Below are 27,887 nucleotides of genomic sequence, written 5' to 3'. Positions count from 1 at the left end.
TCCTCTTCAATTTCTGCAGTCCATGTAGTGGAATTGCTCCAGTGCATAGTTAAGGAATGAGTTCCTTTCTTTTGACCTGGCAGCAATGAAGGAACAATGGTTTTGTTCATATCGAAATGGCATATGACTTGATGAGGAACTCATGCTCCTGATGCCCTCATCCTTCTGGGTGGTAGAAGTCTCAGATTTGAGACGTGTGGTCTATCAATAGTATTCCATATTTATCAGTGCTAGAGGGAATAGTAGAAGCTTTGTCCTATGTGCTGTGGGACTGCTTTTTGATGCACCATGAAGTGGATTCCATCATATTTCTGATATGTGTCTGGTAGATGCAAAAGAGATTTGGACGAGTCAGAAAATGATCTAATCAACCCCGAGTACCCAGCCTCTAATATGCTGTAGTAGATGATATAGTTGAACTCTCTGTCAGTGATGATTCAGGATGATGATGGTGGGGAGTGCCCAGTGATTGTAATATTGCTGAATATCCAGGGAAGTTAGTTAGGCTTTTTCATTTTGGAAATGGTCATTGTCTGGCACATCGTGACATGGATGATACTTGTCATAAACTTTGTTATGACCCACTGGCAATGCATTGGAAATCAAGCTCTACTATTCCTGGAGTCATTGCAAATCTGAAAAGATTTAGTTAAACTATCCAATTTAACTGAAAGACTCACGCCAAAAATATCATACATCATGAGATTTGTATACTTAACCAGAAGGAGACCTTTTATTATGAAAAAATTGTCTATAACTGATGCTTTACCAACTTAAAGCTCTATGATGCTACCATTTCTTTAAAAAAGGCATTTACATGGACAGACACACAAAAAGATATGAGTTCTAAGGGTGAAAGAACACATGAATAATGCAATTTGATAGTATAGGATAGTCCAGAATACAGGATTCATTGAAAGGTTTTAGTTTGATAACATCCAGTCTCTTTCATTACCTTTTAAGTCCTTTGTTGACAGCATGAGGATGTTTTCACCAAAGTTCAATCTTTCAGTCACTAGTTGAGAATTGATCATTCGATTATCCTGGAAGGCTTTCTTTTCTCTTTCTTCAACAGGAATATGGAAAAAAAACACAGTTTACAGGAAAGGGAGGGTGAGAAAGCTATCAGGAGCTGGGATATGCAAGGACCTTACACACACAAGAGGGAGTGAGCGAGAGAGAGGTACCTTGATACTTTCCTTCAGAGGATGGGTTCTTTGTGCTGTCCTCGTTTGCACACAATACCAGTTTCCTCCTGAGAGTCTAGTCCAAACATTGGTGTTAAGTGTAAGTCTCTCATAGTCACCCCAATTGGTCAATGGAAAGGCCAACAAACAATGCCTACATGCTGTCCAGTTTTTGTTCAATGCAGTCAAACTCTAGAATTTTACATGTAAGATTACAAATAGAGCTGAGTGTTGTGCATCTTCTTATGATGGGGTGATAGTCATTGATGCAACATCTTAAGATAATCTGACACTACTGCAATACCGCTGAATCATTTATCTCCTGCTCCCCAATGACTTCACTTTCATTAGAGCTGTTATGCATCAGAGTCAATCAAAGCTGTCAATTGATGACATGCACTCACCTCAGGATGTGTCCATGTTTGGGCCAAGGCAGTAACGATGTCTTGAGAAAAATAGTTCTGATAAAAGCCAAAGTGGGCATCAATGAGCGGGTTAATGATAAATGCCACTCTCTAGTGATTATGTCAACTCTTCCTATCATTTCAATGATTGGGAGTAGGTTAATAGGCAAATAATTAGCTCAGTTGGATTCGTCTTGCTTCTGTTAACCTTTTTCATTTAGGTCTTCATGTTTTTCATTTACTGTCATGCTTATTAACCTATTCAGTATAAAATGGTCCCAAGTGATGTTGTTACAAAATTACAATTTATTACTATGCATTAACTCCCTATTAAACAAACCAGCTGATTCTCCCTCCCACTGACTTAAGCATAGAAAAAAATTCTTGTGTGGTGCTTAATGGGTGCTGATATAAAATGATTTATTTAACTACACATATTTAAGAATGTAGTTATCTTAGTCAATAAGTACAATACACAGATCATAACAAAAGGAAAGGCTGGTAGGTTTAGGGAAGGCTGGATGACTAGAGAAATTGAGGGTTTGGTTAAGAAAAAGAAGGAAACATATGTCAGGTATAGACAGGATAGGTTGAGTGAATCCTTAGAAAAGTAGAAAGGCAGTAGGAGTATACTTAAGAGGGAAATCAGGAGGGCAAAAAGAGGACATGAGATAGCTTTGGCAAATAGGGTTAAGGAGAATCCAAAGGGCTTTTACAAATACTGTAAGGACAAAAGGATAACTAGGGAGAGAATAGAGCCCCTCAAAGATCAACAAGGTAACCTTTGTGTGGAGTCGCAGGAGATGAGGGAGATACTAAACAAATATTTTGTATCAGTGTTTATTGTGAAAGGACATGGAAGATATAGAATGTAGGAAAATAAATGGTGACATCTTGAAAAATGCCCATATTTCAGAGGAGCAAGTGCTGGATGTCTTGAAATGCACAAAAATGTATTCATCCCCAGGTCCTGATCAGGTGTACCCGGGAACTCTGTGGGAAGCTAGGGAAGTGATTGCTAGGGCCTCTTGCTGAGATATGTGTACCATCGATAGTCACAGGTGAGGTGCCAGAAGACTGGAGGTTGGCTAATGTGGTGCCACTATTTAACAAAGTTGGTAAGGACAAGCCAGGGAACTATAGACTAGTGAGCCTGACATCGGGGATGGGCAAGTTGTTGGAGGGAATCCTGAGGGACAGGATGTACATGTATTTGGAAACGCAAGGACAGATTAGGGATAGTCAACATGGCTTTGTGCTTGAGAAATCATGTCTCACAAACTTGATTGAGATTTTTGAAGAAGTAACAAAGAGGCTTGATGAGGGCAGAGTCTTAGACGTGAACTATATGGACTTCAGTAAGGCGTTTGACAAGGTTCCCCATGGGAGACTGATTAGCAAGGTTAGATGTCATGGAATACAGGGAGAACTAACCATTTGGATACAGAACTGGCTCAAAGGTAGAAAACAGAGGGTGGTGGTGGAGGGTTGTTTTTCAGACTGGGGAACTGTAACCAGTGGAGTGCCACAAGGATCGGTGCTGGGTTCACTACTTTTCGTCATTTATATAAATGATTTGAATATGAACATAGGGGGTATAGTTAGTAAGTTTGCAGATGACACCAAAATTGGAGGTGTAGTGGACAGCGAAGAAGATTATCTCAGATTACAACGGGATCTTGATCAGATGGGCCAATGGGCTGAGGAATGGCAGATGGAGTTTAAGTTAGAAAAATGCAAGGTGCTGCATTTTGGGAAAGCAAATCTTAGCAGGACTTATACACTTAATGGTAAGGTTCTCGGATGTGTTGCTGAACAAAGAGACCTTTGAGTACAGGTCCATAGTTCCTTGAAAGTAGAGTCGCAGCTGGATAGAATAGTGAAGAAGGCATTTAGTATACTTTCCTTATTGGTCAGAGTATTGAGTACAGGAGTTGGGAGGTCATGTTGCAGCAGTACAGGACATTGGTTAGGCCACTTTTGGAGTATTACATCATCCTATTAGAAGGATGTTGTGCAACTTGAAAGGGTTCAAAAAAGATTTACAAGGATGTTGCCAGGGTTGATAGATTTGAGCTATAGGGAGCGGTTTTCTTTGGAGTGTCGGAGGCTGAGGGGTGACCTTATAGAGGTTTAAAAAAATCATTGGGTCATAGATAGGATAAATAGACAAAGTCTTTTCCCTGGAGTCGGGGAGTCCAGAACTAGAGAGCATAGGTTTAGGGCTAGAGGGGAAAGATATAAAAGAGACTTAAGGGATAATGTTTTCACGCAGAGGGTGGTGCATGTATGGAATGAGCTGCTAGAGAATGTGGTGGAGGTTGCTACAATTGCAACATTTAAAAGGCATCTGAACTTAAACATTCAGTACTCCTTGCGTTACCCAGCTACACTACGCTTCAGCCATGATGGGTCCGTGTACAACCTTGGATCACCGGAGAAGGCCAAGGAATTTTTGGACTCTCTTAGATAAATTGTAAGAGTTAATTGATGTTGTTTCACCCTCCCCCCACTCCGGTTTACCCCTTTTTATTCTTCCTTTCATTACCTTACTGTTTAATGTTATCTCCAGGGAGTGGGGTTTATTTATTTGTTCTTCACTTAGCGATTTTCTCCCCCCCTTTTTAAAAAAATATATATAGGCCAGGGGGCCTAGTTAATGTAGGTGGGGGGGAGGTGGTTACCTTATCCTAGTTTATCTCTATCTTTAGGAGTGGGGTTGTTTTCCCCTATTATTTTGTATAGCTATATTTAATTATTATTTGTTGAGACTGTAATTTTATAATTATGTATGTTCATACATGGTATTAACATATGTGAATTTTCTTTATCCCATTGTGGGGTGCCTGGGTCAAGGGTGGTGCACTGGTTGGGTGAGGATATGATGGGCCTTTGGAAAGGAAGTGATGCCCCCTGGAAACAAGGGGGAAAATCTCCGATTAAATATGTTTTTTTATATAGAAATTGTTTTTTATTATAGTGATCTGAGTGTATTAAAGAGCCTTTATTTTTGTGAATTTTATATGCTCAATGCTCGGGATGTTTTGGATAGGGTTTCTTCTCCCGAGGGGTCTCGGACTTGCCAGGATGTTTTTGGTTAATTAGTTGATCAAATGGTGCACCTGGAATGTCAAGGGGAGTAATTCACCAGTCAAAAGGAAGAAAATATTATCAAACCTCAAGAAAGAAAGGGTTGATATAGCTCTCCTACAGGAGACACACTTATTGGATAAAGAACACTTGAAATTATGACAGGGAAGAGATTATTTTCCATTCTCTCTTTCTGTGCAAGGAAAAATATTATGGTAAACTGGGTGGTTGAGGGCCCTCATGGACTTTCGAGTTGGCACAGAATAATTATGGAATATACTCCCCCTGACTTCCTTACAAATATGGTGCACCAAAACACCGAATTATTCCATAAAATATGGCAACTCTTCTTGAATTACACAAATACAGATATTTCGGTCATCCTAACAAGGGCTTTTATTTAATTGAGATGGTGGACCTGGCTGGTCCAGGGCCCCTTGGGAGAGGAATCCCGCACAAATACGGGTTTTGTTATGATCTGATGTTAACACATTCCAAGCATGTATTTCACTACTCAATTTCTGTGTTATCCGTCGTTTTTTTTCTCTCTTGAATAAGGTAAGAGATTTAATCATACACTCTGGTTAGTTGTAGGTCAGATGAGTAGTTAGTTGAGTTTTGTTTTTTTTTCTCGGTATTTCTTTTTTTCTGTTTGATAGATTTTGGTTATTATTTATTTAAGATATAATTGTATATCGATGTTTATAATTGGGTTTGTTTTTTTTTCTTTTGTAAACTTGTAAAAACATGTTAAATTTTCAATAAAAATATCTATTAAAAGGCATCTGGATGGGTATATGAGTAGGAAGGGTTTGGAGGGATATGGGCTGGGTGCAGGCAGGGAGGACTAGATTGGCATGTATGAGTTGGACCGAAGGGTCTATTTCTGTGCTATACATCTCTATGATTCTATAAAAGAAAACCTGTAAAAATACATCCAGGTCAGCGACAAGATATAAAGCTGTATGTTGGATTATCCCATCCCCTTGTTTAGAACTAGTAAAGAAAATGAGGTATGTTTGAATGAGGCATTCTAAGTGGCAAGAATTTGAACTTACAAAATAAGTTTGAGTTTCAATCACATGAATTAAACTAGAATATTTATTAGAAAAGGTTCTTGAAATGTACAATTTTCAGTTCAGTCGCCTATTTGAATTTCACTGTGCCAGGCAGTGCTAATCAAAAATGAGGTATTCCCTCGAGAGAGAGAGAGAGAGGGGAATGCAATAAAGGCAGCTTATTGGATGTTATCACAAAACTTCTGGCTGACAGCAACGAACAACATTGGTGTTGATTTGGGTGCCTACTTATGTGCCAGCAGCAGAGTCAATATCTGACAAATTAAAACAAAATACATACATTCATTTACAGATATGGTAGAAAGTTAAATATCCAAATGAAAATATGAGATGGGATCATAATCAAGTGCAGTGATCAGATATCCAGCTTTTCCTTGTTAAACAGGAAAACATGAATAATGTTCTAAATTAAAAACTGCAAAAGTGGGCGGCACGGTGGCACAGTGGTTAGCACTGCTGCCTCACAGCGCCGGAGACCCGGGTTCAATTCCCGCCTCAGGCGACTGACTGTGTGGAGTTTGCACGTTCTCCCCGTGTCTGCGTGGGTTTCCTCCGGGTGCTCCGGTTTCCTCCCACAGTCCAAAAATGTACAGGTCAGGTGAATTGGCTATGCTAAATTGCCCGGAGTGTTAGGTAAGGGGTAGATGTAGATGTATGGGTGGGCTACGCTTCGGCGGGGCGGTGTGGACTTGTTGGGCCGAAGGGCCTGTTTCCACACTGTAAGTAATCTAATCTAAAATAACAATTGTGAAAAGTTTTGAAACAAAAACAGAAATTATTGGAAAAATAGCAGGTTCTGAAGAAGAGTCACTGGACCTGAAACATTAACTCTGCTTTCCCTCCACACATGCTGCCAGTCCTGCAGAGTTTATCTCACAATTTCTGTTTTTGTTTCTAATTTTCAGTCTCTGCAGTTCTTTGATTTTTGAGAAAATTTTTGGTGTACGCTCAGCTGCCAAATTGGTTTCAATAAGTGTCTTTTCCAATTTTATTTTATTTTACAATTGTGTTAATGTTCCAGATTAAAAACTGCAGAAGAACATAAAATCAGAAAGCCAAAAATCTATTATCCAAGAGCTTGATATATTCAATAACTGATATTCAGTAACTCCTAAGGCAATTGTCCAATAAAATTTTCTGCTTTACATTTCCTCTGTGGCTTGCAACATGTATTCTTATATTTTGCTTTATCCCTGTTATCGGGTCATCAGTAGAACTTAAAATTTTGTACTACAAGCTTTTCAATTCCTGACACAATTCCTGCATTACCACAGTTTAAGACGACATCAAAAATTAAAGGATGTTATCTTCTCAGTAGCTCAGCATACCAAGTTGCTGCATTGTCCTTGAAGGTAACAGGCATTCATGGTGCATCTAACCCCAGACCAAATTGATTTTCTCAGACAGAACTGAACTATAACATTTTAAAAATAGATCAATGCGGAGGTTGTTGTTCTACTATAACCAGGTGATATTTTTAGCTCCAAGGTAACTCCCCAGAAATCACTTAGTTTGTTTAGTTACACAAGAATGCACAAAAACCTAAACTCAAATATTCTCATTTTATTTTCCAGCATAGTTTTCATAAACAAAAACTAAATAGAAGACTTTTCAAATTTCTATTACAGCAATACTAGTCTGCTAGATCTGCACTAGATTAATACATTTCCCTGTAAAAATGTACTTTTGTAAGATGTGTCTGGCATTCCATACATCTAAAACAACCCTGATTGTGTTTGAAAAAGAGACAGATTTCCTTCTTTGTTACCAACATTATTTCAATTGAACCAAATTGTACCAAACTTGAACCTGGGTTTGTGCACTACATAATTTCTCCCATCTAGTGCAGCATGCAAACAAATTGTTTCTATTCATTCATGGGATATGGTGTCGCACAATAGGCCAGCATTTATTGCCATCCCTAATTATCCTTGAGTAGCTGTTAGTGAGCTGCCTTCTTGAACTATTGCAGTCAATGCAATGATCCATTGTGCAATTAGGAAAGGAGTTCCTGGATTTTGACCTAGCAACAATGAAGGAACAGTGATATAGTTCCAAGTCAGGATGATGAGTGGCTTGGAGGGAACATGTGGGTGATGATATTCCCATGCATCTGCTGCCCTTGACTTTCTCAGTTGTAGACGTCACAAGTTTGGTAAATTCTGGGCATCTTACAGGTAGTAGTTATTACTGCCAATGCATATCAGTGGTGAAGGCAGGGTATGTTGAAGGGGAAGGATGGGGTACAATCAAGAAGGCTATTTTATCTTGAATTGGTACGATCTTGAGTGTATTCCATCATATTCCTGTGTTGTGTCTTGTAGATGGTGGACAGGCATTAAGGAGACAGGAGATGAGTTGCATACTGCAGAATTTCCAGTCTCTGGCATGCTTTTGGAGTATAGTATTTATATGGTTAGTCTAGTTTAGTTTCTGGCCAATGGTAATGCCAATGAATGTAAAGGGAAATGGTTACAATTTCTCTTGTTGGAGATGGCCATTGCCAGGCACTACTGCTACATAAGAATTAGTTGTTACTTATTTGCCCAAACTGGCTGTTGTCCATGTTTTGCTGCCTATGGATATGGACTGCCCCAGCCTCTGAGAGGTGAATGGTACTGAGGTTATCCAATCATCAATGAACAACCTGCCTTTGATCTTATGATGGAGGGAAGGTCACAAAAATATAGTGGAATTTGTCTTATCAAATTATATATTCAGTGACTCTTTAGTAGATGCTTTGGTTATTACATCTGGCGGATATTTGTATTAATAAAGAACACATGTTCCGAGCAACTACACACAAAAATGTAAGGGTAGAAACTGAATGAAGTGCCACAGAATGAAACAAAAGGAAGAGTGGCCAAAACTTGACCAGAACAGTGAGTTTTGATGGAAGGAGGGTGGTGGTATACTGAGGGGAGTAACGAGGGAACTAGAGAACCTCGCTGGCTGTGGGCACAAATATCGCAAAAGGAAGAAAAGATGATAGAATCAGAGAAGTGGAAATTTTAAAGAAAGGATGGGGCTGGAAATGGCTACAGATATAAGAAGTGACAAATGCCTAAAGTTACAGGGGTACAAGATTGAAAATCTTGAATCTTGAAACGTTAGCACAAAGGGTATGAATGACAAGTAAGATGGAGGAGAAGTGTTACCAAGACTTAGTGTGAGATAGGATGCCGCAGCAGAAGTTATGATGAATTATAATTGATGGCAAGTGAAGTACAGGAAGCCAGGTGGGAGTAACTGGATTAAACAGCTGTAAATTGCTTCACTAGATGCACTGAGGCACAGAGGTGGGAGAGACTGTTATAGTGGCATGAGGCAGTCTTTACAATGGAACTGATATAGGATTGGAAATTCACATTGACCCAATGGGTCATTAAAGGTCATGCTATTGTTGTTGTAGTTTTGACCAGCCTGAGACAGTTGGTGAGTGCCAGATGGAACAATGGCAGGGGCTCAATTAAAATGATTTGGTCTTCCTGATATTCAGTTGCAAGACTTTATGGTTCATCAAGTTTTGGATGTTTGACAGTCTGGCAAATAGGCTTAACAGAGAGGTTAAAAAGACGTTACAATTAGTGCCATGTGGAAGCCAGCAGAACTTTTATGAAATGTTCTCAGCATTTCCAGCAGTAAAGGGGGCAATAAGAATAGAGGCGAGAATTTTGAATGATGCAAACCATACTGAAACAGAAGGTAAGCAGACGGGAATAAATATTCAGAATGATTTCTTGTTCCAAGTATTTGCCAGGAAAATCTTAAGCAAATGCCCTCCGTGAACAGAGATAATCTAATGAAAATTAAGAGCTGCATTAGAGATTCAATAGAATTCCTAGACAAACTGAAATGTCTGAAAACAAATAAGCTCAAAGCAGTTGATAGCAGTGATCTCAGTCTGGATGTGAGACTTGTCAACAATGAACAATCATTGAAAAGGCGTAACTAGATGCTAAGAAGGTACCAATAGTTAGGTAATAAGTGAATAGAATACCACATTTACTAAAGACAACCAAAGCAGCATAGGTAGTGACAGATTAATTAATATGATTCAAGATAGTGGAATTATCAGGAGTAAACATGACAATTATCTGTACAATGATAATCTGGTAAGTAATGATCAACTAAAGTTTAGAATGGAAATATCCTGCGGTTTTGACCATCTATCACCAACTCCCTCACCCAGGCAGCATCCCATCTCCTTACATGCACTCCTGATTCCTTCCCTGATGTGTCAAATTTCCCTCCTTCACCCTCTTTATACCTTCCACATCCCAGGTTGCTACACCCAAACCAATCTTTGTGTACACCCCACCTCCCTGTCATAACAGTGACCACAGATACCCAGCCCCTTCGTTCACTCACTGCCCCTCGGAAAAGACTATGGTCCATTTTCCCTTGACCGTCATGGACAGACAGCCCCTACTGATGACTGATCGAACCTGTGACTGATCTCTGTGCGTCCTCCTGACTGACAACCTATCAAAGCCTGACTTTAATTGGATTGGATTACTCTGTGGACTATAGTGAGACAGAATCCTGACCCAATCTGCTCCAGATGGATGTCTGACTGTTCCTGACTCTCTAGACTGATCAGGGATGCTGTCCTTGACAGACTGCACTTTGACATCTCTAAGTGGCATCGCTCGCCTTGACTTGACTAGAGACTACATCCCTTCCACTTTGAGACATGGCCATTTTGTTGAAGCACATGCACTGTATTTGCTGGTACACTGCCTGTATATGCTGTAGCTGAGAGATTAGCAGAGCACTAGATTGTTTAGCAAAATGTGTACATTCTTGCCTAATGAATACCGACCAACATGACAAGCTACCTGGCTCAGTGTCTGCCTTACTGTGAGCCTTTAATCTGCAGCTGAGGGGACAAAATGATAAAAGGCAAGGTACAGATGTTGTGAACATCCAGGTAGTTGCTAAATGAGTGAGTATGAGGAGAGCAAGCGAGCACTCGTGAAATGCAGCCTGATTTAATCGTAGCTGGATACCTGTACCTGCACCCATAGTGTCTTTGCAGCAGCATTCTGCTGAGATATTTGTATCATCGATAGTCACAGGTGAGGTACCGGAAGACTGGAGGCTGGCTAACATGGTGCCTCTGTTTAAGAAGTGTGGAAAGGACAAGCCAGGGAACTATAGACCAGTGAGCCTGACCTCGTTGGTGGGCAAGTTGTTGCAGGGAATCCTGAGGGACAGAATGTACATGTATTTGGAAACGCAAGGACTGATTGTGGATAGTCAACATGGCTTTGTACATGGGAAATCATGTCTCACAAACTTGATTGACTTTTTTGAAGAAGTAACAAAGAGGATTGATGAGGGCAGAGCAGAGATATGATCTGTATGGACTTCAGTAAGGCGTTCTACAAGGTTCCCCATGGAAGACTGGTTAGCAAGGTTAGATCTCATGGAATAAAGGGAGAACTAACCATTTGGATACAGAACTGGCTCAAAGGTAGAAGACAGAGGGTGGTGGTGGAGGGTTGTTTTTCAGACTGGAGGCCTGTGACCAGTGGAGTGCCACAAGGATTGGTGCTGGGTCCTCTACTTTTTGTCCTCTACATAAATGATTTGGATGTGAGCATAAGAGGTATATTTGGTAAGTTTGCAGATGACACCAAAATTGGAGGTGTAGTGGACAGCGAAGAAGGTTACCTCAGATTACAACAGGATCTTGATCAGATGGGCCAATGAGCTGAGAAGTGGCAGATGGAGTTTAATTCAGATAAATGCGAGGGGCTGCATTTTGGGAAAGCAAATCTTAGCAGGGCTTATACACTTAATGGTAAGGTCCTAGGGAGTGTTGCTGAACAAAGAGACCTTGGAGTGCAGGTTCATAGCTCCTTGAAAGTGGTGTCGCAGGTAGATAGGATAGTGAAGAAGGCGTTTGATATGCTTCCTTTTATTGGTCAGAGTATTGAGCACAGGAGTTGGGAGGTCATGCTGCGGCTGTACAGAACATTGGTTAGGCCACTGTTGGAACATTGCATGCAATTTTGTCTTCTTCCTATCAGAAGGATGTTGTGAAACTTGAAAGGGTTCAGAAAACATTTACAAGGATGTTGCCAGGGTTGGAGGATTTGAGCTATGGGGAGAGGCTGAACAGGATGGGGCTGTTTTCCCTGAAACGTCGGAGGCTGGGGGTTGACTTTATAGACATTTACAAAATTATGAGGGGCATGGATAGGATAAATAGACAAAGTCTTTTCCCTGGGGTCGGGGAGTCCAGAACTAGAGGGCATAGGTTAGGGTGAGGGCGGGGAAGGTATAAAAGAGTCCTAAGGGGCAACTTTTTCATGCAGAGGGTGGTACATTTATGGAATGAGCTGCCAGAGGAAGTGGTGGAGGCTGGTACAATTGCAACATTTTAAAGGCATTTAGATGGATATATTGAATAGGAAGGGTTTGGAGGGATATGGGCTGGGTGCTGGCAGTTGGGACTAGATTGGGTTGGGATATGTTCGTATAGATGGGTTAGACCGAAGGGTCTGTTTCCATGCTGTACATCTCTATGATTCTATGACAGTTACTGACTTGCTCCATTGTGGTGCACAGTGCAGAAGTGTACTGTAATTAGGTCAGTCTGAATCTGACTTGTTTCAGATGCCAGTATCCACAAACATGGACTACCCTTGAGCGGTCCCTATGACATTGGTGCTAAATCTCTAAACTGGACATCCAGATGAGTAAGTGTGAGCTAGAGGTGCCAGGTACTCTTTCTGACATTTATGTTGGGAATTCTGAGCATCCATTTTCGATCAATAAATGCTAGAGTAGGAAACTGTATAAAAATGAGGTGATATTAAATAATAATCAGGGTGATAATGAACAATAATTCCCCATTTATTCGTGGCTCACTAGTGAAAATCTCAAGTCAACAATCAATTGGATAGTACAACTTGTTGCTTTTGACAATGAGAAAGGCTTCATTCAGCTTCTCAGTGGTTCTCCCAAATTTCTCACCATAGTCCATGGTGTTGAGGGCAATGGGAAATTCCACTCAATCCCAATCTCCTGCATTCTCCCTGTAACCCATAATCCCCTTGATACTCAAGAACCTATGTATCGCAGTCTTAAAATTTCTCAATGACCTGGCATCCGCAGCCTTCTGTGGCAGTGAAATTTCAAAGATTCACCACTCCCTGGCTAAAGAAGTTTCCTCTTATCTCAAAAAGGTTTTCTCAGAAAAGTTAACAAATTGCAACAAGCAATTGATTTGGGCAAAGCAATTGAATAATTCCAAATGAATCTGTAAGTGGCAGGACAATGTTAAATTAGACTGACCAATACAAAGCAACAACAAATGAATATAATGCTGACTAATACAAGGAAATCGATATAAGTTGGAGGAAACTATGCTGAAACTGTATTTTACTCAGGCAATATCTTGAATATTGTGTTCAGTTCTAATTGCAAAGATACATACATAGACAAAAACAATGACTGCAGATGCTGGAAACCAAATTCTGGATTAGTGGTGCTGGAAAAGCACAGCAGTTCAGGCAGCATCCGAGGAGCAGTAAAATCGACGTTTCAGGCAAAAGCCCTTCATCATGTAAGTTGAGGAAGTAGGTCAAAAGCAGCCACAAGGCTAATCACTAATATGTGGCATAGGAGTGACAAGCAAAAATTGTTTCTTCTTGACAAATAAATCCATTGGTAGGAGAGACTAGGACCCGAGGGCACAGCCTTAGAGTAAAGGGAAGACCTTTTGGAACGGAGATAAGGAGAAACTTCTTCAGCCAGACAGTGGTGAATCTTTGGAATTCATTACCTGTGGAGGCCAGGTCATTGAGTAATTTTGTTGAAGCACATGCACTGTGCTTCTCCTTCTATGTTCTATGGTCTTATGGTGAGAAAAAAATTGAGAGATGGGGCATGAAATAGAAAATATTGGCAGAAAGGAAATGAAATGAAAAAATGGCGTTTTCAGAGTTTCCTGAGTATTTGCTTCATGTCTAAATAGAGCTGAGCTCTGTTGTCTGGTTTTAACAGCAATTCTTCTAAACTTACTAGAAAATGACTGATTGAAATGTTCTAAGTCCAAATTAATTCAACCATTTTGAGAGCTTTTGTATACGCAAGCATTGATGCTGATCAGGCAAATCAAAGAACATGCAGCAATGAGTGATACAAGAATTATTTGCACTTTTGTAAATTGCATTCTATCATTACATCCACAATAATGATTTAAATTACGTCTTACCTACTTATACCATCCATCTAGTCCTATGATGTTGTTTAGCTATGGTTACATGCTATATTAGTGCAACATTGGCACCATTTCGAATTCTTAAGGAAGTGTTTAATACATATATATATGTGTGTAATTCTAGATTTATGTACATAGGTTTCTTGGAAATACATGATGGTTTTTGATCAATTAGGAACAAAGGAGCATTGGAAAGAATTCAAATTAGAATAGCAAAAATGTAATTGGTTCTTAAATCAACAAGCAATGAAAAAAAGTTGAAGGAGGTAAATTATAGAGTTGCTACACTGAGATGAATATTGATGCAATTTAGCTTGTTTTTCATAGCAGTACTGAGCTCGTGTGTCACAAATCTAGAGCACATGTCCAAACTTATTTCTGGTTTAGAATGAACTTCTTGTTCTAAGAAACTTCACAAAGCTTTATCGGAGGGTATGTGTACTTTCATGATAACTGAGAATTTCCAACGGATTCTTCCAACTGTAAAGGAACAGTAAGGGCAAGCATTTATTCCATTTCTCTGGGGTTTCTGCCAAATTTATAGCAGATAATTGGGCAAATGTATTTTTTATGCCAATATCACTATACAAAGTAAAAGAAAAATTAAAGTGAAGGAAGTTCACACATGAAGTTGAGCAGATTATTGCTTGTATAAAACAGTGCTGTGAGCTGTATTACTCCAAAATCAGGGCCACTGTGATACTGGACTGAAACATGGAAAAGCATCTGACTCCAAGTTGGGGCCTTCCTCTGGGTTTTCATAACAGTACACAGTCAGTTTAGATCAAAGTTATGTCACACAGATGTTATAGTCATAAAGTCACCAGAGTCTTACCAGGCATTAGGGCTGCTCTCTCATTCGAGAGTGATCACGATTACCAGAGGGTGACTATGTCTCAGGTGAGGGGAAGACGTTGAGAAATAGAGTTATTCCTGCTAATCTCAACTGATATGGGAATTGAGCCCACACTGTTGGCAACAGTCTGCATCATAAACCAGCCATCCAGCCAACTGAGCTAACCAACCCCTTGCTACAGTTATACTGCAGTCTAAATGGCAGGTAGAAAAACCTGGCAATTCTCTGCTCATTCATTGCATCATTTGATATGAACAGATGAGGAGGAGTGAATCCCCTTTCATCTTTTCAACTACCCGGCTGTAACAAAGATTTTTACAATTTCCTCAGCACACGGTTATTTCACACTTGCATTCAAACATTTTACTCATCAAACGTAAGGAGCAATTATATGATTTTCTTGGAATGAAAGAAAAACATAATTTTACGATTTGCTTTTCCCAAAAAAGGGAAAAATAAAATGACATCAAATATGCACACAAAGATAGGTATGAAAGGAAAGTGTATATAGAACAATAGGCAACTAAAAAAGCAAGTCCTTGATTTCTTGAGGTATTAAGTTTTAACCTGAGACCACAATTGTTTAATTGATGTCTAGTATGTTCAGCAGTGGTAAAATTTATAGATATCCTTCCATTCTTGGTGTTTTTCCAATTTGATTTATCAACGGGCATGCTTTTCTGAGAGGCTGAAAGAAAGTGGGTGAGTGCGATAAGGTCAGGGTTAATTCTGCTATTATGATTCCATTTTGTTTCAGCTCTGTCCAAACAGTGTTTCCTGAAATATAGTTCAATGTGTTTTGTGATGTCTGGCTTCATAGCTTTATTTTCAAACTGGATGATCTGCAGGTGTCTTGCATCCCAATTTGTGAAAGCTCCATAAAATTGTGAAGCAGCCAGGGGATACAATCTGAGTTTCAATGCCCTTTTTATAACAATATTAATTTTAGCTGAAACTGATTTGTACTTATTGATGGCTTAGTGAGCCTGGCACAACCTGATCAGGTGACATCTCTGGCCCACTTAAATCAAGTTTTTGACTACGGTAAAACAACTTTGAATCATATAAGATGATGGATATTAAAATCAGATGTTGGAAGTCAAAAATTGATGGTCTATTTTTATCACAGTATATTTGGCAAAGGAGTCTCATGACATCATCTGCAGAGTTGTTTTATCAGGTGCCTATTTTGGACTTAGATTGTCACCAGCAGCCACAAACTGTTCCTTTTCAGATTTTTCAACATACTAGTCTATATTTCTTTTATTTCTTGAATATTATTGAAAGACAGAGTTTTTACAAAATGATAACCACACAGATGAATTTTATATGCAAATTGAAAATCCTCAGTAGACTTTCAGTCATATGCAAACTGCTTTGATTAGAGATTGAGTCTGATTTTATATTTTATTGAATAATATATAGTTTGCTTCAGTGAAATATATATGGGGGTTGACTTCGCTTGAAGCATTTGACAAGTATTCACTGGGCTGAGCAAGATCAGTATCTGTCTGTTACTGCAATGAAATCTGAGCTGCATGGTGTACTTAGCTTCTTTCACTTGCATAAACTGCTGGCACAAACTGGTATTATAAAGCCGTTTATTGTTTGAAAGCCTGGAAAGCATATGAACTTACTGACTTTCAAACCCATGGTAGTGGAGGTAGGCAGTACACTCAATTGGGGATGGTAGAATCTTGCATGGGCTAGCACTAGACCCAGGAGGAGACCTTCTGATAGCCTCCAGCGATCTTTTTAGGGACCAGTAGTTATACTACTTAACATCTGTGCTAAAGACCCTGCCCGTGATCTACCCATTTGTACCTTAAAATTGCAGTCAGAGATGTTATGTTCCTTTAGCAAACTCCAGTTGACAATGTGATGGCCACATCAGTCTCCCAATTCAAGATCCTACTCAAACTGATACTAAAACACTAACATAAAAAAGGTGCAAAACTGATACGAAAACAATAAGATTTTAAAAAAGATGAACAACCAGAAGCTATTTCCAACCACCATCATCCTGTTTCAGGCAAGCAAGCTGGGTGGGCAGAAGGGGGAGGTCTTATTCACAGCTCTAGATTCCGTTAGAATATAAGTAAAAGTTATGTTATAAACGTAAGCTATAAATTTAAATTGAAACATTCAAAACGTAACAAACTGTGTCCGTGAGACCAACTGGGATGTGGTTTGGAAGGTATAATGAGCCGATGGCCACCTTCTATGTAGTCCAGTTCCATGATTCTGTACTGCAAAAGTTATATTAAATCACTGAGTGAATGTCCATGGACTGTACTTGGATGATGTTTGACATGTTAGTCCAGCACTATGATACAAGATTGATTATGTTGGCTGTAGAAATCTTTCTCTCCAGTGTATTTATCAGAGATGCATGAAAACTCCTACTGGAAAAAAGAACAGATCTGACCTGACAAGGAATTACCCACAATGGTTGCAAGACAACAAAACAGAAATGGCAATTCAATGCTTGCATGTAATAGAACACACAATATAACCAAATAAAAAAACTTTTACTGTGTTCTGCCCTTTGTAGCAAGCTGCCAAAGAAAGCCTATACAAATATGTTACCTGTACACTAATTCATGATTCTAGGTAAAGTCCTGTATGGAGTAACAAGAGGGATTTCCAGTTTCCTTTCAACACACTGGTTTTGAGTTTATCCAGGGCTTTGGGACCCACTAGTGTTCCTGAGCCCACAATTACCGCAAACAAGATCAGCCAGAGTCAATCTTCAAGCTCGTTGTCCTAAGGCAGGATTCTTGAACCTGTAGGTCTAATCAGAAAGCCAGCAGCTCTGACCCAGCACCAGAGAATGGGACTGTTGATGCAGTCTGGACGCTGCCAGAATGTCTCAACATGGTGGCACCCTCACTGACCTGTGACGCAGTGAATGGATCTAAGCTAACAACTGAAGCAGAATGGGAGGGAAATTCCTCATTGGCTTGGCCTCAGGTGCAATTGTGAGTACCCTTTTAGTGGCAAGAAGCCTCGAGCTCTGGTAGCATACACAGTCTAGCATAGGGAAGCCAACAAGAGGATGGTGGCCTTCTTCACCAGCAAAATGCCACGGGGACTGTAGAATCACCCTTAATAGAGGCTGTTTGGTTGCCTGCTGTCAGCTTAGATCTAAGCCAGTCAGTTAGACAGCAAATAATAACACCTTTCCTTTTGAAAACCTAATAAAATGAATCAACAAGTAACAAACAGCTTCTTATAGGGCACATGATGCAAATCAAATTTATAAAGTAAACTTCAGAAGGTACAAATTAAAATGTTGCTGGTGTGGAGAATGTAGTTCAGATCCTCTAGTACCCACCGGTGAGAAAACCTCAAGTGTACATGTGGAAACTTGAGTGTGTACATAGCCATGGAAGAGGAGGGGCAGCACTGCCAAGTGATGCCCTTAATCACCCAATACCTGAACCTGGTCATGGCCATCTTGGACAGACCCAGGATCAAGCTAACAAGAAGGTACTCTACTCCGCGCTCTCCCTACCACCCCAATACCAGACTGGCCAAAAATCAGGTGAATGGGACTGAAGTACAAGTAAAGATTAAGTGACATCCCCTTCAAAGAGTCGATGAAGTCTGTAAACATGCTCAGCTCATATAAATGTGAAACACTGACGTCTCAGGGCTAAATAAAATACAGCTGCCCTTGGACACCCTGAACAACCTTAAGCTTTTTATTTCACGGGATTGCTGCATTCAACATCCTTCACATCAAATGCCTGATGACAAAAGCATGGACTGCCATGTAGAGATCCTCCCACTAAAGATCCCTGCCACCTGAGAACCACAAGACAGAGCACCACTGTGTGTCCAGATGGCTACCAAGGGAGATGAACTGAAAAGTGTACTGCAGAAGCTCATACAGGAATGGGATGGATTAGTGGGGGTCTGGGAGGCTGGGCCATTATTCCTCCAGTGCCCCACCTCCTTACACAGATGGCACCACATGCCATCCAACATCCAAAAGACACAGCAAAGTGACATCTCATAGGTGACATTGAAACCCTCTTCAATGTCCTCCTCCCAGACCTGATCCTGGCCTGGTGTAGCTCTGACAGGAAAAATCACCAGTGACAAAGGGTGGAACAACCAATAAAGTGACCTGCTAGATGCAGAGGAAGGAAGGTCCCACCATTGCTGAGTCCCATTTCAAGGCCAGGTATACCACCCACTTTGTCATCAAAATGAAGGTAATCTTTCAATACATTTTCAAGGGTGTAAAAGTGACTGAGGGTCCAACAAACCGAACCACAAATTAATGCAGGCCTCAATGAAAGAGACATAGAGATGTACAGCATGGAAACAGACCCTTCAGTCCAACTCATCCATGCCAAACAGATATCCTGACCCAATCTAGTCCTACCTGCCAGCACCTGGCCCATATCCCTCCAAACCCTTCCTATTCATATTGACATGTTCTGGTGTGCATAGATCTTATCCCAAGAATTTTGACTGTTAAGGTATTTGATGGGGCCACAGGAGCAGTGGGAGTGGGAGAAATCACTATTCCTCTGTAGACCTTTAGAACACTGTCCCTGATGAAGATTGAGATGCCATTAGTTTGCAAGAGCCATCCCTCGTTCTGAATTGATGTAATTATAGAGGTCACCTCCCTGCCAGAATAGAGATGGGTAAAAGCTGGACAAAAGGAGTCCGGGAGGGAGGGAAGAAGGTAACAGATTGGGTAGATGCCATAGTCCAGCAGCAAGTGATCATAGGTATTGGAGGTGTTCTAGTCATTCTATTGTGTGAAGTAGAAAGTAGTGTCGTCACCTGAGATAGTTGGAACTGCCCATACACAGAGTTCCAGCAAAGCACCTTCCTCTGGATGTTAGAAAGTCCTTACATTGATTCTCACTTCAGCAGTTTTTTAATTTTTGGAAATTCAGTCTGCACTCCTCCTCTTTCCCTTCTTCTGGATCCTCTCAAAGTTCTGGATGGTGCATTAGCACACCACAATTCAGTCCAACCAAACAGAGAAAACTGCGCGCTCTTCTTCCTCATTCAGTCTCACCACTCTGTTTAAGTCTATTTCTATAAAGTAAAGCTCTTCAGGTATAAACTTCCCATCCACAAAAATAAACCTTTCTTTTTGGATGGAGTTTGTTAACTACTCAATCTTGCAGCTCCTTCTGGATTAGTGGTGCTGGAAGAGCACAGCAGTTCAGGCAGCATCCAAGTAGCTTCGAAATCGACGTTTCGGGCAAAAGCCTTCCTGATGAAGGGCTTTTGCCCGAAGCATCGATTTCGAAGCTACTTGGATGCTGCCTGAACTGCTGTGCTCTTCCAGCACCACTAATCCAGAATCTGGTTTCCAGCATATGCAGTTATTGTTTTTACCTTGCAGCTCCTTCAGCTCATCAATCCTATCTGTTCCCCGTCCATATTGACCTAGTCAATTAATTAATCAATTAACCACATCACTTTCTTAACCAATTGCTATATTAGCATCTACCCCATCGATTTGGCAGCTGATCCATTTCCGAGCTCAAGCCTGTGAATGCATTGCCAAGCTGTTGCAGTGTGGCTTACCTTTGTTTTCCTACTAGCTTTCCCCCCAACCCCACACCTCCTAGTTCACTACCAGAGGCCCAGGGAAATTCTGCCCATGACTTTTCACACAACAGAGTGAATCAAGATCAAAACTTAAATCTACAACCTTGAAACAGTCCTTTAGTCAGTGCTTGAGTTATAGTGTATCGGGGTCACAACATGTGAAAATCATTACTGTCACGATGTGATTTAATTTTAGCTTGCCTCATATCAGGTGGTAAAAAGACTGAAGCTTGAAACCACCCAGTTGCAATTAATTAAAAGCTATGGTTTCACATACTAATACTGGCATCTCCAACAAGGAATATCACCGATGTCAGCATTTATCTATCGTTATGAGGAGACCACACAACCCCAGCGTTTGTGTAAAAGTCATAATTCATTGAAATTTTCACACAATTATAATCTGTTGCAACATCAACAAAATAGCCAGGATGGATTTCCAATTTGACAGATACTGTTTATCAGTTAAAGCATAACATCCCTTTTTCATTGGCAGCAAAGCAGATCAAATTAGCAATGTGTCACCCTAAAGGGACTTTTCTAATTACAGACCTGAAGTGCACTTTGGCTGAGATAATAAATTTTGTGTTGCCTTATCAGCAAATTTTTTATTAAAACATCTCAGACAGTAGATTCTACTTATCCTGATACATTAGGATTTGAGTTCCAGTGCACCATACAGGTGTAAGAAGATGCTGTCTGATCCCGTGGGTGTGAGGTGGGATTCTTCCTTTAGTTTTGAATATTTTGCATCAGTATTTCCCATGGAGAAAAATGTAGAAGCTAGAGAACTTGGAGAAATAAATAGTGATATCTTGAAAAGTATCCATGTAGCAGAAGAGAATCTGCTGGATGTCTTAAAATACATAAAGGTGGATAATTCCCCAGAGCTAATCAAGTGTATCCCAGAACTTTGTGGAAATGTAGGAAAGTGGTTGCTAGACCCCTTGCTGAGATATTTGTATCATTGATACAAATGATGAAGTGCTGGAAGACTGCCTAGTGGCTAATCTGGTGCTATTACTTAAGAAAGGTAGTAAGGAAAAGCCAGAGAACTATAGGCCAGTGAGCCTGACATCAGTGGTGGGTACATTGGTGGAAGGGATTCTGAGGGACAATTTTACCTGATTAAGGATAATCAACATGGTTTTGTGAGTGGGAAATCACATCTCACTAACTTCATTGAGTTTTTTGAAGAGATGACAAAGAAGATTGATGAAGGCAGAGCGGTGGATGTTGTCTATAAGGACTTCAACAAGGCATTCAACATGGTTCCACACAGAAGACTGGTTAGCAAAGTTAGACACATGGAATACAAGGACAGCTAGCCATTTGAATACAAATTTGGCTCAAAGGTAAGAGAGATAAAGGGTGAGGGTGATGGGTTGTTTTTCAGACTGTAGGCCTGTAACCAGTGGTGTGCTACAAGGATTAGTGCTGAGTCCACTGTTTTTTGTCATTTCTATAAATGACTTGGATGTGAATATAAGAGGAATGGTTAGTAAGCTTGCAAATGACACCAAAAAGGTGGTGGAGTGGATATTAAAGAAGATTATCTCAGAGTACAATGGGATCTTGATCAGATTGGCCAATGGGGCCAATTTTATTAGGGAAAATCAGGGCAGGACTTATACCTTTAATGGTAGTGTCCTGGGGAGTGTTGCTGAACAAAGAGATCTTGGGGTGCAGATTCATAGTTCCTTGAAGATGAAGTTGCAGGTCGACAGGGTAATGAAGGCAGCATTTGGTAAGCGTGCCTTTATTGGTCTGTGCATTGAGTATAGGAGTCGGGATGTCATGTTGCGGCTGTAGAGGACATTGGTTAGGCCACTTTTGGAATACTGTGTTCAATTCTGATCTCCCTGCTATCAGAAAGATGTTGTTAAACTTGAAAGGGAGCAGAAAAAATTTACAAGTATGTTGCCAGGTTTGGAGGATTTGAGCTATAGGGAGAGGCTGAATAGGCTGGAGCTGTTTTCCCCACTGCATTGGATGCTGAGGGGTGATCTTATAGAGGTTTATAAAATCATGAGGGGCATGAATTAGAATGAATAGCCAAGGTCTTTTTCTCCAGGGTCGGGGAATCCATAACTAGAGAGAATAGGTTTAGAGTGGGAGGAGTAAGATTTAAAAGGGACCTAAAGGACAACTTTTTCATACATAGTATGATGCGTATATAGAGTGAGCTGCCAGAGGAAGTGGTGGAGGCTGGTGCAATCACAACATTTAAAAGACAGTTGGATGGGTACATGAATAGAAAGGGCTTAGAGGGATATTGGTCAAATGCTAGAAAATGGGATTCAGTCAGATTGGGATGCCTGTTCGGTGTGGATGAGTTGGTCCGAAGGGTCTGTTTCAGTGCTGTACAACTCTATACCTCTATAATTTTTTTTCAGCAGTCAACAACAATTTGAATTCCTACAAAACCTTCAAAGATACAAAGTACCAAGAAGTACCTCATGGAGGGGAGAACCAGGCTAAGTGGTAGAAGAACTGGAGAGACTAGGACCCATATTAAAGGAGTAGATGAGATACATTAAATAATACATGATTTTGGAGAGAGGTAAATGGAGCTGCAGTGGTTTTGCAGCATGAGAAAAAGCTGCAATTAAAAATGTTTTAAGGAGACTTTTAAAGATAGTTAGGAAAGTACAAGGCAGAGATGCTAAAAAAGATTCTGCTCGGTAAGAGCAAAATAGTTGAATGCTCTGCCATTAGATGAGGAACAATCATGAGTGGGAAATGTACTGGAATGCAAGCTGGCATTTAGGATGAGTGTAGATTACAGAGTTAGGATGAAGTAAGCAGACAGACAACTTTGTAAATAAAGGACAATAGATTTGGAATTTGAATTTGGAATCTTAGGCGTCAGAAAACTAATGCTGGAGCTGTGAGGACTGGAGTAATGAGTGAGCTGGACTCAAAACAGCACAAGTCATATAAGTAAAAACAGAACTGCAGATGCTATAAATCAGAAACAAAAACAGAAATTGCTGGAAAAGCTCAGTGGGTCTGGCAGCATCTGTGGAGAGAAATCAGAGTTAACGTTTCAGGTCCAGAATGAGTCAAATTAGACTCACAGCAAAACAAGATTTGGAGAATGATATCAGCAGGATCCTGAGTTCATGTAGAAACTTTACAAACATTATTCGCTTGGTATTTAAACTTGAGCTGCAAAACCTATTCTTCTTCCTCACATCACGACTGGCACTTTCCATTTTGTGGGAATTTTGTGTTTTTGCATTTTAACATTTCTACTCTATATTCATATATAACTGCAATGTAAACAGACTGGGCTTATTGTTATGACTCACTGGGGTACTCTTGCTAGAAATTAAGCACTGCTATTCACAGAGTTGTCACAAAAGTTGAAGATTTTAAAAAGCACCCAGAATTCCCTAAATTACCTGTCTTGTAGACCCAGGTTGATAGAAAGTATGGACCAGGTTTCAGTACTTGATAAATATTATTATTACAAGTAATTAGACACAAGCTACAGGTAAACAATTATGAATTGTTGACATATAACACTGCTAATTAAACTCTAATTCCTTGATAAACAACTCTCTTATATATACATGTACACACAGACATAGGGAGGGAAAACCATCAACTATGGACAGAGAAGAAAACTGGGAAAGCAGGTCCTGACCACAAGAGTTGTTGAGTTGATTCTTATGATTCCTGTGCTGATCAGAATATTGCTTCTAAGTTGTCCTTCTCTGAATGCTTTCACTGGTTTGCAAGAGGCAAAGAGTCATTAGTTCACTTAGAAAAGGTCTCTTATTTATTAAAAGCCATAGTTTAGAGGAATTGCTGAAGAAAGATTAAATGTTTTCTTAAGGCTTAAAGTAGTTTCTCTTTGCAGTGAACAAGAAGAGATCTCCTAAACTGATGGTAATCTAAAGGATTCTCTCCATCTTGTTCACAGCCCCAAGGTTTCAGTTACCTGCAAACCAATCACATAATTGTCAACAGGCAAAAGACTTTGCCATTGATTAGTGGTCATTGTTCACATAGCTATTCACTAGTTTTTGCCACTAAAATCTCCATTTGTATTTACCCTTTCGGCTCCAGTTCATCTGCAACCACAGCTGTAAACCACAGCTCTGCAAACAGTGTTTATAATGAGAGTGAATTTAGTTGCTTTCAAACCATGCAGCATCCTTTCAAATCCTGGTTTTAAAACTTTTCTTTTCTACTTCCAGTCCACAAAAAAAAACACAAAAATAAAGATGCTCTTTCTTTATGTGCATCATAAATCCCGGCGGAGACTGTTGAATGGTCTGAGTGTATGCTATGAATTCCAGGTAATTCTAATTTATGGATTTAGATTGTATGATCCTGTTTTAATATTCAGTATAACATTTTGTCTGATCTAACTGTGGCCTCACTGTACTTTAATGTTATGATCTGACCCTGAATGAAGTTTCCCAAGTTATTCCAATTCCAGGCTGATATCTGAAATCACTAAGCTCCCAGTTAAGAAGAAATCATTGACTCCCCTTTATTGTTCTCCTGCCCCCTCAGTTGGTCTCAACAAGATTAGTTTAAAAAGGATTTCTCACGGTGGATGCTTTTCTCTAAGACCAAATTAATTTGTGTTTTAAAAGGAACTATTTTAACCAAGCTTTCATAAATTAACAAAAAGAGTGAGTTTATTTGTTATTAAATGGAAAAAGAAATAATAATGCAATATATATATACACACAGACCATGATAAAACATGAGTCTCAGAAAAGATAGATGTTAAAAGGTAACTGTATCAGACTCTCAAGATCATTTCTGAGGAGGAGATTTTAGGACATCGATGGTTGAGCAGTCAATTTTGAGATCCTTAACTTTTGCAAGTTAGTTGAAAGCCTTTTGGCCTGTTTCCTTTTTATGGTAGTTAACTGGCAGCAACAGTGACAAAGTCTTTCTTATCCTGTTTCCTTCTGACAAGATTGCTCGCAAGTTGGCTTCTAGCTCTTCAAGTAAGCAAGTCACTTTACCTGCAACGCAGTGGTGATTAAAGGGTGGTACTTTGCCTTTCTAGGATAGATTAAAAAATGTAAATAAGAAGTGGCTTTCTGCTGAGAGATTGTCATCCCCTTTGATATCTGTTTCTGTTATCTCTATACATATCTCTTGTTTGATGTTTCCTTGATACTCTACAAATGTAACATTCTATGATTCCAACACAACGCTTTCCCAAGGAACACTGAATTTGCATGTCATTTTTTTAATGTAGTAGTTCCTTTTTGAAAAGCACACCTCAGAATTAAAAGTTAAATATGTCCATAGTATTTGTTGTCATGACACCTGTCCTCCATTTCCTTGACAACTTTGTAGATCAAACATCTGTTTAACTCGTGCTTGACTATGTTCAATGACCCAACCTTTACCACTTCCTGTGGAAGTAAATTCCAAAGATTAAAAATTCTCAGGAAAGACAAATCGTCCTCATCTGAATCTTAAATGGGAGACCACTTCTACCTGACTGTAGGATCCCTCATGAGGGGAAATACTCTATCCACATCTAACCTGTCAAGCCTTCTCAGAAGTGTGCATATTTTAATCAGATCGCCTCCCTTAAAAAGCAGATTCATTAAATGCAAACTTTAAAAATTAATTTAGAAATCCACTTGGTTGAATGATGTTGGTATTGTAAGTGTGAAATGTTTCTAAGATGACTAAATGTGTATTAACTTTATAATGATACTAATGACAGATCGAATTATATCATAGAGCCACGATATGCACTTATTGACCTTAATTGGCAGGAAAATTAACATTAAGTTTGCAACAAGCTTGAATGGCATAATATTATTGCAAACCACTCAAGTTCTGTTCGGCAAAGTCTTGGAGAAATAAATGAAAAAGACATAGTGGTGGAATACAGAATAACAAGCGGTTTAAAAATAGCCATGATATACAGCAGATTGCAAAATGGAATGGGAGATAGGATCGAAGGATTGAAGTGATAAAAGTGGCTACTGATTGAATCTGATCCTAATAGTCAAGGACAGGGTAGCAAGGGAAAACCTCAAGTACATGGTGTGAAATAAAGTAATGTAAGAAGTTGAGAAGAGAGACGGGGCTATTTTGGGATTATTTAAATAGATTTTAGCTACATAACTATGGGCAGGTGTCAGAATGGCTGTCAGAAGAATGTTGTTGCCACCCACAACAAGTAACAAGGGAGAATGGTATCCCTGAATTCCATCATCCAAGCAAACAATGTATAGGTGTCCAAGGCAAGGGGGGTGGGGTGGGGGGTGCAGAAATTCTGGTAGTCCTATCTCGAAATTAGTTGGAAATTTTCTCCTCAGGGGGAGGAGGCAATCACTGGAAAGGAATTTAGATGAGTCAGTACTGATTCAGGTGATAGCTATGCATCCAGGAGAAGAATTCAAGGCAAATGGGAATGGAACAGACATAGGTTGGTGCAGCACTGAGACACTTGGGCCGCTGCAAGCATTATCCTGCCTTCCAGAGTGTCCTAAAATCAACTCATAAACAATCTAAATATGCACCATTTTGAATTTAAGCAATATGGCCTGTCAAATATATTTGTGGTTTTATGTATTTCTGTGTGTATGTACAGTTCCATCGTTGTGAATTCTGCTTTTCCTGTAATGTTTCTTTTAATGATGTTGGATAGTGGCTGTTCTCAAAGACAAAAATAATATAATCAAAAATTATTTAGTAGTTTCATAACCACATAAAAACTTATATTCTAAGGTTTGAAGAATCCAGTTCAAGCTAATATGTTTGGTTTAATCTAACGCATGAAATTTGCATCTATTTTTCTGGTGATTCTGGTTTTGAACTGAACTAGCTGAAAGATTGCATCCGTACAGATTGGGGGATGAGGACTCACGTTTAGTATTGACTTAGTCTAATGAATTTGCTGGCATGTGCTTGTCTGGTACAGTTTTAAAGTTAGGTTTGTACAACATGATTCCAAGATTTCATTAACTCTGGAATGAATACTAGGAAAGACATCACAGCTTGTTTCTAGAAATAAGATCAATCACACAGTCAACACAAAATATTAGCAGCCATTTACTTTTTGCTTCTAATTTTACATTTAGGCCATTGAAATACAAAATGATCTGAGTTTAACCATTGGTCAGTGGGTTATAGAGAAATGAATTCAAGAAGTTTGCAGGTTCTGAGAGTCTGTGGGTTTCTAATAAACGTCTGTCTGGCTCCTCCCATTTCCTCCGAATCCAGGGGGTGGTCATGGGTACCTGGATGGGTCCCAGCTACGCTTGCCTCTTTGTTGGCTATATCAAACATCCTTCTTCAGTACCTACACAGGCACTTTACCCCAACTCTTCCACCGTTATATCGATGATTGCATCGGTGCAGCATCTTGCACTCAGGCTGAACTGGAGCAGTTCATCAACTTCGCCCACAACTTCCAACCTGCCCTCAAACTCACTTGGTCCATCTCAG

General features: G+C 39.8%; 1 protein-coding gene and 1 long non-coding RNA gene across 5 annotated transcripts in view; one reads left to right on the top strand and one right to left on the bottom strand.

Annotated features, from left to right (window-relative positions):
* Positions 1 to 27,887, top strand: part of kcnb1 (potassium voltage-gated channel, Shab-related subfamily, member 1) — a 368,666-nt gene that overhangs the window by 222,496 nt on the left and 118,283 nt on the right. The gene's annotated exons all lie outside the window — the stretch shown is intronic.
* LOC140463032 (uncharacterized) overlaps positions 1 to 27,887 on the bottom strand; it is a 41,780-nt gene that overhangs the window by 3,479 nt on the left and 10,414 nt on the right. The window contains exons 1-2 of one of the 2 annotated variants that reach the window (XR_011954581.1): positions 1,592 to 1,651; positions 956 to 1,066 (exon numbers count right to left, since the gene is read on the bottom strand). This is a non-coding gene — a long non-coding RNA (uncharacterized lncRNA). Of the gene's footprint in view, positions 1 to 955; positions 1,067 to 1,591; positions 1,652 to 27,887 lie in introns of those variants that run through there. The other variant, XR_011954580.1, reaches the window with a different exon arrangement.

Source organism: Chiloscyllium punctatum, chromosome 37 (assembly GCF_047496795.1).
Source record: "Chiloscyllium punctatum isolate Juve2018m chromosome 37, sChiPun1.3, whole genome shotgun sequence".
NCBI classification, from domain to species: domain Eukaryota; kingdom Metazoa; phylum Chordata; class Chondrichthyes; order Orectolobiformes; family Hemiscylliidae; genus Chiloscyllium; species Chiloscyllium punctatum.
Note: the sequence above shows the minus strand (reverse complement) of the source record. Positions and strands in the feature narration are given on the sequence as shown.